This window comes from Natator depressus, chromosome 6, assembly GCF_965152275.1.
Source record: "Natator depressus isolate rNatDep1 chromosome 6, rNatDep2.hap1, whole genome shotgun sequence".
In the NCBI taxonomy this organism is placed as follows: domain Eukaryota; kingdom Metazoa; phylum Chordata; order Testudines; family Cheloniidae; genus Natator; species Natator depressus.
Window position 1 is genome coordinate 52,190,801 of NC_134239.1, and position 12,354 is coordinate 52,203,154.

A 12,354-nucleotide genomic window follows, 5' to 3' on the forward strand; every position below is an offset into this window, starting at 1 on the left:
CCTTTTATAAAGTGCTTTGAGAACCCTTTGAGATAAGTGCAAAGCATGGACTGGATAAACTAATGTGGTATGGTAATTCCTATGTTTCCAATACAGATGTTCAGTTTCTCAGAGCGTAACTTTAAAAAACCCCCAAATATTTAGAAATAGTGGATGAAAGTTTCCCCCTTTTAGATGGGGGGAAAAACCATACCCTATCAGCAGGAATTTAGTCTGATCACTATCTTGGGATCCCAGAAACGTAATTCCAGTTTGTGGAGAAGCAAAAATCTAAAGCCTGGAGAAGAGGTAATTAGTCACAAATCTGCATACATGTAACATCCTTTAACTAATAATGTCATCATCTGTGGTCAGACATAACCACATGAAAGTGTGTTTGAGATGAGTGCAGGGGCATGCTGATGGTTTCAGTACTGCAATCATTCAGTGGTGCTATTTAAAAAAGAGCAGGACTGCTGAGAACAACAGGGATTTCCGTGTTGGTTTTATTCTCTACCAGTAAAAGAGAAGAAAAAATTGCACCACTTCCTGGGGTGGCTGAAGTTGCTTGTGTACTGTGTCAGTAGTAAAAAAAAAACGGACTGATGGTGTTTCCTTTCAGTATTAGATTGCATGACTTAAAAACCGTGCTGTTGAGTGAAAAATAAACTCCCGTGTTGCGGGCAGCTATGTTTCACCTCTTCAGACCCTGTCTTCAAAACTCATTTATTGGAAGGAGAAAGCTTTTGCTTCACTTAATGGTAGGACATTTCCTAGAATGTGAGCCATTTCCTAGAATGTGAGCCAAGAGTCAGTGAGCAGCAGTGAGACAGTAATGTAGTGAGTCCCTATTACAAAGAGTTTGGTCTGAGTGGAAGTCCACTATTACTGTAACTGGCTTTGAGGTTGGGGTTTTTTTTTAAACATTTCAAACCATTATATTTGTTTAGATTTGTGAAGGACTCCAGAAGGGCCTACACAGGTGGTCAGATATTACGGACGGGGCTGATAAAAAAAAGTTCAACACAAGACAAAACGTATACTTAGGGTACGTCTACAACTGCGATAAAAGACCTGTGTCATGGCCATGGCTGGCCCAGGTGAGCTGACTTGGGCTCGGAGGGCTATAAAATTGCACGGTTGGCGTTTGGGAGCCCAGGCTGTGAGAACCTGTGGTCCCACCCAAACCTGTACACTGCAATTTTATAGGCCCACAGTCTAAGCCCTCTGAATCAGCTAACCCGGGCTCTGAGACTCAGTGCTGCAGGTTTTTGATCACAGTGTGGACATACCCTATGGGGCATGAGACTGAACAAAAACAAGTGTGAAGCAATGCATGCTAGAAGGAGCAATATAAAGTGCTAGTATATAAGCACTGATTGGCTCTGAATGTTCCATGTTCTGGACTATACTGAAAGAGGCAAGTTTTGTTTTTTAACTCTGAATAAGATGTGCTTACATTTAGAAAAGTCCTGGAGGACTTGATAGCTAGAATCATTGGTCATAGATTCAAATGCTGTCTAGGCCAAATGGATACCTGTGACACAAACTGATGCTTGCTCGACCTCTCCACAGTACAGCCAATGATAGAATAGGCCAGATAGACTAAAATCCCCTCTCATCCGTATTGGCTGGGCCTCCAGTTCAGGGTCAAGTCATATTAGTAAGTGAAACCTTGCCTTGTTTTGTGGATAATATGGGGATTCTTTCACCAAAGTTGTCAATCAGTAACACTGGGACTCGGATAGAATTGTAAAATATATCACTTTGATAGAACAGTAATGATATTATTATATTACTGGCCCCACAGACCACAATCAGGATCAGGATTGGGATCCATATATGCTCAGCATTGTACAAATACAGAAGACGTGATGGTCCATGCTCCAAAGAGCTGGCAGTGCAAGGGCTAGACTACACTTGAGTTAATTTTAGCTTGTTGGGAGGCGGGTGGGGGTTGCACTGGTGTAACTACATTCATGCAGCGGCACCAGTCCAAACATGATGAATGTTTTGTCATTGAAGTCAACAGGACCAGAGTTTTACCTCTAGTATAGTCAAGTGCTAAAAATGTGATTTGCCCCAGTCTGGCTCACGCTGATGCAAAAAAGCCTCAGTGCAGGCATTCCATAAGAGGACAAGCAATATGAGATGTAGACTAAAGAAGGAAGCAGTTTATCTTTCCCTGGTGTGTTTGTGAAATTAGACTTACAGTGCACATCATTGACTATAAAAAGTTGACACACCTTTCCATTGATCTCTGTTCAGGAAATAGCAAGGCAGTGGAATGGGGCAGTCTGTGTGTGTTACTAACCAAACTATTTTGTTGATATTTCTCTATCAGAGAAGAACTCTTTTCTTATTAGGTTCTCTAAAGTTCTCTTTTTTTGTTTTCCACCTTCCTTTGCATGGGTCACTTACTGGTTTAAGCAAGAGTAAATGGTGAATTCTCTGTAACTTGAAGCCTTTAAATTAAGATTTGAGGACCTCAGTAACTCAGCCGGGGGTTATGGGCCTGTTACAGGTGTGGGTGGGAGATTCTGTGGCCTGTGATGTGCAGGAGGTCAGACTAGATGATCATGATGGTCCTTCTGCTCTTAACGTCTATGAGGTTAAAATGTACAACCCGCCATCCTCTATCCCAAGGATAGATCTGTTTTCCCCTCAAGATGATGTGCGCAATTTTAAATACTCTAGTGGCAAGCAGGACAATTACAGTAACTCCTCGCTTAACATTGTAGTTATATTCCTGAAAAATGTGACTTTAAGCTAAATGATTTTAAGTGACTCCAGTTTCCCCATAAGAATTAATGTAAAGGGGGGGGGAGGGGGTAGGTTCCAAGGAAAATTTTTTCAACAGACTAAAAAATATTTTATTTATATATATATATACACACACACACAAACAGAGACAGTATAAGTTTTAAACAATTTAATACTGTACACAGCAATGATGATTGTGAAGCTTGGTTGAGGTGGTGAAGTTAGAGGGTGGAAGAGGGTGGGATATTTCCCAGGGAATGTCTTACTGCTAAAAGATGAACTAGCATTTGGCTGAGCTGTTGTTAATGTAGCCGCACACTCTATAAGACAGCACAAATGGAGAGAGGGGAGACAGCATGGCAGACAGAGACACACACCCTGTGTGTGTGAGAGAGAGAGATGCGCATTGTCCTTTTAAGTACGCTGACCGCACTCGAAGTACATTGCTTTTTTAAGTAGATCAGGAAGTTGAGACCGCAGCTGCGGCCAGCAAGCTCCCAACTCCTGAGCCCTGTTGTGTCCCGTCTGCCCTGCTCTATGGAGAAATGGTAAGCGGGGGGGCAGGAGCAGGGGGGAGGGGACACCCTGACATTAGCTCCCCTTTTCTCCCCCGCCCCACCTGCACAGCAAGCAGGAGGCTCAGGGAGCAGCTCCAAGGCAGAGGGCAGGAGCAGCACATGGCAGTGGGGGGAGGGACAGCTGAACTGCCGGCAATTGATAGCCTGCTGGGCGGCTGCAGCACAGGGAACTTAGGGGAACGGGGAGCTGATGGGGGGCTGCTGGTCCAACCTGGTTCCAAGCCCCCATGAGCTAGCTGCAATGGGTTGCTCTTTCTGCAAGCAGTGGACAAAGCAGGCGGCTGCCAAACAACGTTATAAGGGAGCACTGCGCAACTTTAAAGGAGCATGTTCCCTAATTGATCAGCGACGAAACAATGTTAACCGGGACGATGTTAAGTGAGGAGTTACTGTACTTGAATCTTCCAAAGTTTGAAAATTATAAAGCTCCTTTAATATTTTTGTCCTGTTACATTACAGAGTACTCTACTCTATTAGTAAGTGCTAAGAATTTTCAAATCACATTTTCCATAGATTGAGTGCTGGCTCTTACATTATTTTTTAAAGAATTGTTTCAACCACTGAAGGTTAAGAACTTTTCCATGGAACATAGTTCAGATGCTAAGACAAAGCTAACTTTGTGAGTCACTTGAATTGGTTGCTCAGAAGTAATTTTCACCACCACTCATGGAAATTTCCAGTTCTTACACTGCATGGAATCATCAAGAATGGAATGAGCTAGTAGGTATCTTCATATTTCTTAGATTGTCCTAATGAAGTCTAGGGAGATTTTATCTTCAAAATCCCCATGGCCCTAGTGTTATCAAGTCTGTCTTGTAGTTAAACAAAACCATAGTATAACAGACTAATGTACCCACTCATATAAAGATCTCCGTGGAAATTCAAATGTTTGATTCTGAAGGAGGTTTGTGTTACTAATCTGCTGCCTTAGTAACTTTAGAAGAGATATAAGCCATGTTACTGAAAGTGACTTTTGAGCTTTTAAAGACCAAATAACCAGCACCCAGTATATTCTACTGCTTCTGATTTTCTGCAGGATCTACCCTGTGCTGAATGTTTCTGAATCCACATTTTCAGTTATAATCTAGCCCTCATACACATGATGAAAGCCTTTAAAAATGTAAACCTATTGCAGATTGACATATTGATACATTATGTACCTGAGTCTGCAGGCAGCCTGAAATGATAGCTTTGGCTGGGATGAACTGCTCCTTCTCACATTCCAGTGGGTTGTTAACACTCAAATCCAGAGATGGAAAATGTAAATGTTAAGTATTTATCTGCTGTCTGCTTTTGCCAGAATACCCAGCTAATGTGCTTACCCCAAACTGACTCCTGAGGTGTGGAAACCCAAGCTGTTCCTTGCCCAGCTGCCAAAACCTCCAGCTTCCTCCAATATCTACATGCAGTACAAAACTGTGGTGTACTGAAAGCATAGAGACAACATAAAATATATTGACTTTGATATCAAAATCAGTAATAGGATTCTGTACTGATTGTATTCTCATATTTAATTTAATCAAAACCTCAATTTCTTAAAATTGAAATGAAGCTGCTGCTGAATTTTCAAGCCTGTGGCACCAGAGAGTTGCAGAATCCAGAGACCTTGACCCAGAGTTAGGTCCAGTTTGCTGAGACATATACAGAGCTTTGCAAATAATCAATATATGGGATAGCTAAATCCCACTAGGGTGTCCAGATTTTCAAAGAAAATAGACAAATTCATGCTAGAGTTGTGCTTAAAAAAAACATGTCTCCTCTTCTATTCCCCCCCCCCCCCCCCCCCCAGTTCTTGGAAGAAGAAGAAGAAGAAGAAGAAGAAGATTTTAGCCCAAATATTCTGTAGCTCAAATCCTCTTTTTTGCCTGCTGATGGCCATGGCCCCTCTACCCTATTCTATTCTATGATTCTATACCCCACATCCAGCCTATTGGGTTAAAACTGAATAAGGCTAAAGCCTTGAGGAGCTGAGCCAGAGGACTAATAAAATTTCCCCTGCACCTGACACTTTCCTGGCACTTGGGGGACAGCTCCACCAGAGACTCCTTAGGATTGGTCCAGTCCTCTGAACTTGGAAGGACTTAATAGGCAGAGCAGCCCCAATGGTCTGTGTGTAGGATATGATTCTGCTACAGGGCCCAGTCCTGCATGGTGTAGGTGACTGTGGAAGGTGTTCACCACCTCGCAGGGCTGGCCCAAAGCTCCTTTGTGGAACTGACTGATTCACCAGCAGGGACTCTGAATTTTAGTTGTTACCATTACAATTTACATGAAACTGTGGGCCCTGCTTAGTCACTTTACTCTGAATTGCAACCACATGTGGGCAGGAGTGTTGTCTGGTTTCCCTGTAGTTGCAGTAACACTGAAACATTGTGGGCTGGATTCTTACAGTAACACCCTCTTTGTGAATGGCTGTAACTGTGCCTGGCACGCACTCTGTCCTATTCACTCACACTCAGGCCTGGTTCACATGTCAAAATGTTAGGTCAACATAGCTACAGCACTCAGGGATCTGAAAAATTCACACCTCTGAGCACCATAGCTATGCCAATCTAACCCCTGATGTAGATGCAGCTATGCTGACCGAAAAATGCTTCCGTTGACTTAGCTACTGTCACTTGGGGAAGTGGAGTTCGTACAGCGATGGAACAACCCACTGTAGGAAACGTCCACGCTAGGGTGCTGCAGTGGCATGGTTATGGCGCCGTAGCTGTGCTCGTAGTGCAGACGTGGCCTCAGTCACTTTCTCGCTTTGTGTGCCCGTAAAGCTTTCCTCTGATTTCTTTACGTTAAAAGTAGTTTAAGGCTTGACCAAGCCCCCTAGATCGGAACTGCTTTGTATTTTTGAGGCATTGTGACATACAAAGGTGAAAAGTGTGACAGAATACACCCCTGTATTCACACCCTACACACTACTGTAATAATCTTTGTACAAGGTTTGCCTTGTAAGGTATTGTTTGAAAACTCATAATTTGCTGGTCAGTATTGTCCTGGTAAAATATGTGTGGCGACATTGTATGTGAAGTTACAAGATTTCCCTGTATGGTGTTGTTAACACATGTTCCAAACCCCACTGCCCTGCCCAAGCAGAAGTCAGATCTGTCCTAAACAAAGGAAGGAATGTGAGCTTGCCTTAATTTGCATTTAAGCAGTAAAGAGAGTCAGGCAGGAAATGAAAACAAAGGAAGTTCAAATGGGTGAAAAAACCTGCAGGGAACATCCTTCCACATAGAGTCTTTGTCTCCTGGGTCTCAGCTGGAAATGTTTTTTCAAGAGGGGGACTGAAACAGTAAAAAGAAGGGACAAACACCCCAAGGCACCCCACTCCCTCTCCCTGCCCAAATCATTCTGTGCATCTAAGACCAAAGGAAACAGCTGTTGGACTTTGGTCCCCTAAAGAGTTTGATCAGTAACCTTGCTGGAAGCAAGTGGTGAGAAAGTTTACTTTGCAGCTAAGATAGTTTCTTACGTAGATACTAGTAAGCATTTTACCTTTATTTTTCTTGCACCCATTTCTGACTTTTATACCTCGTTACTTGTACTCACTTAAAATCTCTTTCTTTGTACTTAATAAACTTGTTTAACTTTTTATCTAATCCAGTGTGTTGAAGCTGGAGGTCTGGGTACACAGTTTAAAATAAGAAGATGGCATATTATTTCCTTATAGGAATAACAGACTTAATATATTTGTACTATTCAGGAGAGAGCTGGGCAGTACAGGATATACATTTCTGGGGGAAGGTCTGGGGCTAGGGGTGTGTTAGCGTCACCCTGCAGCATAACCCAGGCTGGTGAGAGCCAGGGTGCAGCTGCTGGTGAGAGCCAGGGTGCAGCTGTGCAGTTACACACAGACACTCTGGTGTGGCTTACATGCTGGAAGGTTGTTTGTGAGTGGCCCAGGTGGGAGCATCTACTACTGCAAGGCATTATAAGGTTCCCAGGGTTGCAGGGCAGGGGTGACACAGCTCCCAAATAGTCTGGATTGTGCCCTGCTATGTCACAGGTCTCTCTTGTGCTTCTGAATATTGTGGTTTATTCTGTCTGTTGGGCCAAAATAAACTCCCATATCCATCCACCTAGCTAAATTTTGGGGAGTTTCAGGGATGAACTCTGCCGCTAAGGCCCAACTGCGGTTTTAAAGCAACTCCTACAAGTTGGAAGATGTGCATCTATAATCTGGAGCTGTACAGAACTAGCAATGTCTTTCTGAACAATTCTGGGCACACAATTTTAGATGACATTTGTGTCCCTCAAATGTCAGTTTCCTTGCAAAATTTGATGCAAGAGCTACATGTTCAAAGCAAGACCTGTGCAAATTGATCAGAGATGGAGCTTGTATTGAGCTAAAGAAATTATGAAATACGATGTAAAAAAATTCAGTGAAACAGGCCCAATTTTTTGAGTTTTATATGGAAATGAGACTTTCATTTTGAACAGTTGTTGGTCCTTGGTAAGTATATTTTTTAGAAATATAGGACATCTCTAGTGCTGAAATGTGAAGGGAAAAGAATCCTGAAGTTGTTTCTGATTTTGTGTGTGTGTGTGGCCAGAGGCATATCCATCTTCCAGACAAGATGTGAAACTGCTTGTGATGGCTAAAGATTCCCTTGATGCTTTTCATAAGAGTTGGGTGTTAACTGTAGCATCCTAGCCAATTTCCAGCTCATGTAATTGCATTGTGCCTACTTAAAATTCACCCTCCAGATACAACTGGAGAAGTTTGCTTCATTTTCCTCTAGAAGAAAAAAACTTCCATGCTTCGTCACTAAGTCAAAGAAGGTGTCACCCACCAAGTGACTTCATTTTACTGATGGGCATGTGACTCCCTTTGGGAACTTTCTAGTCCAACAATGTCCATACAGAGTAGACAGGACTCAGTGTTTGAGGCTTTTTCCAAAAGAGCCCCCCTGCCACACGCCTGCTCCCTCCACACACATGTGCGTGCATGCTCTCTCTCTCTTTCTCAACCACTGGAAAATATATTGTGCTCATCTTCCTTGAGGAGAAAGACCTGAGTTGACTCGGCTGGGATTCTTGGCCCTCTCCGATGCTCCTTCCAGCCATAGACCTGTAACAAAGATAGTGTGATTTTATATGCATTATAAAAACATAGGAGTTCTTATCCTATCAGATGTCATAAATCCATTTGTTTGTATCTGCTATCAAACACACACCTTCCCTAACTTACTTGGGCCACGTTTGCTAACTGTTTGGGGGTTAATCCAGGGCCTTGTTCCTTTCCAGTCCATCTCCTCTTCCCACAGTGAAGTAGTAATACAATGTTTGTGGCACCCATCACTAGACCTACAGCAACTTGTCATGCCATGACTGTAAGGTTAAGATTTCACTATGGGATCCAGGAGAAAGTTGACTCAGAAGGGGAATAATCTCTTACCCAAGCATACAATTCTCCTGTAATAGCAAAGGGAAGAAGGTGGGCAACGTAACTCCCTTTCATATAGATGTGTGTCCTTCAAGCTTGCTTGGTGTGTGAGGCTTTATCTGCTCCTGCTTGTAACTGTATCAGTTTATTTTCCCCTAGGCTATATCCCTCTATGTTGCCTATAGCAACCAGGGATAAAGCAGTAATGAGACGTAATCTAGATAAGTTCTGGTGCAAACCTTTGCTTCATTCTGTGTTTGTTAGAGTGTATTCATTCCTCAGCAAACTACACTGTTGGATTTTTTTAAAATGCAAATGTATCTGGCTGAGTGCTTGATCTTGCGAGGAGGAAGCTTAAATTTAATCTGTTTCCAATCTTGGTGTCTTTTGGCAGTAAAGCAAAGCAGCTCCTGGACTAATGAACAGAAAAACCTGTTCTGCTAAATGAATCCAAAATCTGTAGAGAGATGAGGTGGGTGAGGTAATATCTTTTATTGGACCAACTTCTGTGTCACTTCACCTTGAGTTGTCCCTTAGAATATGTGCTAACTACCTATACTTAACTATCTGTTCAATCTTGTATTTAGCTGTGATACTCTTGGTACCTTTCCCAGACCTATAGAAGAGCTCTGTGCAGGAGCGATGGAAGCTCCCTTCCCCCAGAAGCCTCACTGTGGCCCTGCCTCCCCCTTGCCGCCCCTTCCCCTGGGAGCTCCGCCCTTGTACCACCACTCCCCCCCCCCACCGAGACCTTGCCTCCACTCGCTCCTCACTGCCCCTCCCCCCCGTTGCTCGCCCTTATGGTTGGTAAAAAGTGATGGGTCCATGGCCCTGTGCTTCCCCTGCCCATTCCAGTCTGTCACCAACAGAAGTTGGTACAATAAAAGATATTACCTCACCCACCTTGTCTCTCTCAGATCCTGGGCCCAACATGGCTACAACTGCATCCAAAATCTTTAGTGATGTACCCAGACAAGTGAATGTGTCTCTCAAAGGACCTGTCTTCACCCTTGGGAAACTTTGAGACAATTAAAGCTTCACCAGCATTTGCAATATAGGAAGCCTGAAGCTTTGTAGACACAAGGTTCGTCTCCACTATAGAGCAGGTTGGAAAATAGGGGGTGGGATTTTCTGCAGAAACGTTAGACGTTTTGTCAAAAAAACAAAATCAGAAAGTTGAAATTTTTCACAGAAAGCAGACCCTGTTTGCAAAAACCTAAGTTTAGTAGGGCCATGTCTACAGTACAAATGTACATTGACATAACTACATCGCTCAGGGATTTGAAAAATCCACACCTCTGAACAGCAAACTTATACTGACCTAGCCCTCAGTGTAGATGCTGCCATGTCGACAGGCGGGCTTCTCCCATCAACATAGCTGCTGCCTCTCGTGGAGGTGAATTAACTATGCTGAAGGGAGAGGCTTTCCTGTCGGTGTAATAACGTCTTCACTGAAGTGGTTTAAGTGTAGACCTGTCCTCACAAACCCAAAATTTTCCACTGGAAAAAAGTTTTAGCGGAAAATGCTTGACTAACCCTATTTAGCAACCTTTGGAGCTGCAACATGGATGGGGTGACATGTGCCGCTGGCATTTGAAGCACTGTGTTATCTGACCCTGCTAAAAAGCATATTGTAACTGCATTTCCAAATCGTGCAAAAACCTTTGACCTTTGCAGGGCTATAGTGTGATGCAGAAACACAGTGCCATCTATGATGTATGCCCAAACCATAAATTGTTTCTGTGGACTAAAGTGCTGTTATCTAGTCCCCTAACACCATAGGATCCACACTGATCTGGGTAGCTCCGCTTGTTTGTTCCAGGGATGTGAAATTTCCTATGTGCAGGGGCTAGTATGTGGGGAATGGAGCCCTAAGGGCCTATGCATTTGAATTCCTTAATTTGCTTGCAAATGAGGCACAAATGAGTTAACCTTAGTTAAAAGGTTGTGGATGCCAACAGGAAAAAGCAATGTGCTGGCAAGTCTGTGATTTCAGAATAGCTGCTCTTGGCATTGTGAGAACGGCTTCCAGTTTGACAGCTTGAATTTCTGACCTCTGATGACATCGTTGGCCCTTTCTGTGCCACCAATTCCCCCAGTGTTGGAAACTCTGGTAAAGTACAGGAATAATTAAACCTGCTTTGAACAGGGTCAGATAACACGGTTTTAGAATGGCAGCAATAGCCAGCACTCCATCCACATTACAGCTCCCATATATGCTGTTCAGTCCAAATGTCTTAACCATCTCTAAAAAAGAAAAGGAGTACTTGTGGCACCTTAGAGACTAACCAATTTATTTGAGCATAAGCTTTCGTGAGCTACAGCTCACTTCATCGGATGCATACTGTGGAAAATACAGAAGATGTTCTTATACATACAAAGCATGAAAAAATGGGTGTTTACCACTACAAAAGGTTTTCTCTGCCCCCACCCCACTCTTCTGCTGGTAATAGAGAAAACCTTTTGTAGTGGTAAACACCCATTTTTTCATGGTTTGTATGTATAAGAACATCTTCTGTATTTTCCACAGGATGCATCCGATGAAGTGAGCTGTAGCTCACGAAAGCTTATGCTCAAATAAATTGGTTAGTCTCTAAGGTGCCACAAGTACTCCTTTTCTTTTTGCGAATACAGACTAACACGGCTGTTACTCTGAAACTTAACCGTCTCTGGCTCCATCATATGTATATTCCTTGAAACAAATTCTGTCTTGACTTGCCTTCCATGCAACATCATTGACTTGAAGGCAGATTTTGGCCCTTTATGTATATTTGGGGAACCCTTCTAGTGGGTGAATTGTGTATTGGACGGCCCCAAATCAAGTTACTGGAGCTGTTCTCTTTCTTAAAGGCTCTTTGCCAAGATTTCAGACTAAAGTAAAGATGCCAGGGGAAGAAGGTCACTTTTTAATCTCAGGTATTTCTAGGGCACCTATCAATGTAGCATGTAAGTGCTAAGCTTTAATTGCAGAAGATTCCAGGGCAGAAGGAGCCTCTTGCTGTTTTGAATTCAATGGCTGATTTGCCTAACTGAGAACTTGGGGGTCTTGCTGACCTTGGCAATATTGAGGGGTCAGATTTTACTCACACACACACTCACCTACATGGATAAATTCTTAAGTCTAGTGCGTGCAGATAGAATGTCTCTTACACCAACAATCACACTAATATTCAGGTTACTCCCAGTCCCAAAGGACCTGTCACCTACCCCAGGTCAATTGCACTTTAGATCTTATACCAAAGACAACACTTGTAGCCAATCCTATAATAAACTAACTAAAGATTTGTTAGCTAAGAAAAATAAATTAGTTATTTACAAGGTTAAAGAAGATAAACATATACACACACATGCAAGTTACAGTCTTGGATTTCAAAAGATGGTAGAAGCTTCTATAATGGGCAAGCTCTATATGTCCTTTAGGGCTACCCAGGCAAAGCACTGGGGATCCTTTGCTTATGCTTAGTAATCCTTGCTTCTCAGAGTCCAAGCAGCAGAGTTCAAGCTGATGGGATGAGTCCTTTTCCTCTTCATGGGTGTATGTGTGTGGGGGCAATCAACAAAGTCTTTTGTCCTCCGATGTTCCACGATGCTTTGTCTGCTGTCTGTGGGCCTACCTTTGTTGGGCAGGAGATAACACCTCCTGTGGCAAAC

At 43.1% G+C, this 12,354-nt stretch overlaps 1 protein-coding gene across 4 annotated transcripts in view; it reads left to right on the forward strand.

The window, feature by feature from the left end:
* PRR5L (proline rich 5 like) overlaps positions 1-12,354 on the forward strand; it is a 71,242-nt gene that overhangs the window by 29,034 nt on the left and 29,854 nt on the right. The window lies entirely within an intron of this gene.